Genomic DNA, 2984 nt, shown 5'->3' on the forward strand with positions numbered 1-2984 from the left:
GCTTCAATCTGAACTAAATAATGTATATGACTGGTGTCGGAATAACAGACTTTTTCTTAATGTGTCAAAGTCTTTTCAGGTAACTCTTTGTACAAACAAAAATTTTGTTCAGCACAATTATGAAATACAAAATTTACCTTTGACTAGGTGTCTTGAAATTAAAGATTTGGGTGTTACTTTTGACCAAAATTTCAACTTTAAAAATCATAGCCATAATACAGTTATAGCAGCATCCAGATCTCTGGGTTTTATAATTAGAAATTATCGCAATTTTGATGAAGTTAGAGTGGTGCAGTTCTTATATTGCTCATTTGTTCGCTCCAAGCTTAAGTACCCTTCAATTATATGGCATCCAGTATATCAGGTGGAGATTGATAACATTGAGTCAATTCAGCGTAGATTTTTAAAATATTTAATGTACAAGACCGATGGTGTTTATCCAGCAAGAGAAACAGGTCAAGATATAATGCTTGCACGTTTTAACATGAAAGCCTTAGCCGACCGCCGTGTGATAGCGGTCGTGGTCTTTTTATATAAGTTAGTTAATTATAAAATCGACTGTAGCTCATTGTTAAATCAAATTTACTTTGTTGTTCCCAGATTAAACTCTAGAAACTCTCGAACATTTCAGTGTAATAGAGCAATAAATAACATTTTTGGAAGGTCGCCGATTTATTATATGTGTTACTTATTTAATACTCTTTGTAGCCTCAACTTGGACCTCTTTGTTGCTAGCAACTAAATAGGAACTTAGGGCTATCCAGATTGATTTTGCCGATTTAATTCGGCGATTCCCATTAATCGATATTGTAGGTGTAGAATAAGCATTAATAATCTATATCGTATAAATATTATTGTAATTTATATTATGCCTTCTCTACCCTACGACTACCTTGAGCAGTTTATAGAAACAATATGCATGCATGATGAAATTCTTAATCAAAAACTTATTATGGGTGACTTTAATGTTCCTCTATATGATATAAATGAATTTGACACCAAGGCTGCGCTGATTGTCTCTTTTTTAAATATTCTGGGCGTAAAACAATTAAACATTATAAAAAATGTTATGGGGCGCACATTGGACTTGGTAATTTCAAATATCGATTGCAAAATCTCTGAAACAAGCAGACCCCTATCAAGAGTCGATCATTATCACCCCCCTTACTTATCAATGTTGACAATTTAAGTATGGAGAAATCGTCTCCTTTTGGGTTGTGCAAAACTGCTCCTAAGGCATTTAACTTTTGTAAGGCAAATTTTCCTCTTCTATATGAATTAATCTTGAATATCGATTAGAAGCAATTGTTTGAATGCACAGACGTTAATAAAGCCTGTGACATTTTGTATAACTTAATTAATAATGTTTTTAAAACCAATGTACCATTAAAAATAAATCGGAAACGAAGATATCCCTCTTGGTACACTTCTGAGATCATTCGCTTAATTGAAAATAAAGAATTAGCTTACAAAAAATATAAAACTAACTATTACTATGAAATATTTCGAAATGCTAGACTAACTCTTAAAACACTACTTGATAGTACATTTCTAAATTATTTACGTCAATTACAAAATAATATCCACGCTGACAGTTCTCAGTTTTGGACATACATACAGATGAAGAAGGAGGACTCCACAATACCAGGTGTGGTGAAAGATGGCAATAATGAGTTCTCGGATCCCAAGTCAATAGTCGAGGCTTTTGCTAATTTCTTCCAGAGCGTTTTCATTGATTCAAATGCAAGCAACTTTGTTCCTCATACTTTACTGCATAATCAAAACACAGTCTTAATTAATCCTGTTCAAGAGTGCGATATAATCGAATCATCCAAAAAACTCAAAAACAGATTAACATGTGGTACCGATTCTATTCCAAGTTTTTTAGTTAAAGACTGCGTTACACATTTAGCGAAACCATTAGCTCAAATTTTTAACTTATCCATTCAAACAGGTTCGTTTCCGTCTTGTTGGAAGATCGCGCGAGTTATTCCAGTTTTTAAAAAGGGCGACAAGTCAGAACTTAGAAACTATAGACTGATATCAATTCTATGCAATTTTTCTAAGCTTTTTGAAATTTGTATACACAAACAATTATACGCACAAGTAAGTACACTAATATCGCCCGATCAACATGGTTTTATGGAACGAAGATCATGTATCACTAATTTATGTTGTCTTTCCGAAAATAGCCCTAAACAACAGAAGTCAAGTGGATGTTCTGTACATGGATTTTCAGAAGGCTTTCGACCAAGTAGATATCACTATTTTATTGATAAAACTTTAATATCTGGGTTGCTCTGAAAATGTATTAAAATTATTTTCTTCGTACCTTCTAGACCGAATGCAGTTTGTCGAAATCGACGGTTTTCGCTCCAATCAATACATCGTAAGATCTGGTGTCCCACAAGGTGCAAACTTGGGACCGCTTTTTTTTTTGTTGTTTATCAATGACCTTGCACTGACTATTTTATGTCTTAAATTGCTTTTTGCAGACGATTCAAAAATTTATAGAAAAATAGAAACCATATCTGATTGCCAACTGCTTCAATCTGAACTAAATAATGTATATGACTGGTGTCGGAATAACAGACTTTTTCTTAATGTGTCAAAGTCTTTTCAGGTAACTCTTTGTACAAACAAAAATTTTGTTCAGCACAATTATGAAATACAAAATTTACCTTTGACTAGGTGTCTTGAAATTAAAGATTTGGGTGTTACTTTTGACCAAAATTTCAACTTTAAAAATCATAGCCATAATACAGTTATAGCAGCATCCAGATCTCTGGGTTTTATAATTAGAAATTATCGCAATTTTGATGAAGTTAGAGTGGTGCAGTTCTTATATTGCTCATTTGTTCGCTCCAAGCTTAAGTACCCTTCAATTATATGGCATCCAGTATATCAGGTGGAGATTGATAACATTGAGTCAATTCAGCGTAGATTTTTAAAATATTTAATGTACAAGACCGATGGTGTTTATC

This window comes from Anthonomus grandis, chromosome 4 (genome assembly GCF_022605725.1).
Source record: "Anthonomus grandis grandis chromosome 4, icAntGran1.3, whole genome shotgun sequence".
Classification (NCBI taxonomy): Eukaryota; Metazoa; Arthropoda; class Insecta; order Coleoptera; family Curculionidae; genus Anthonomus; species Anthonomus grandis.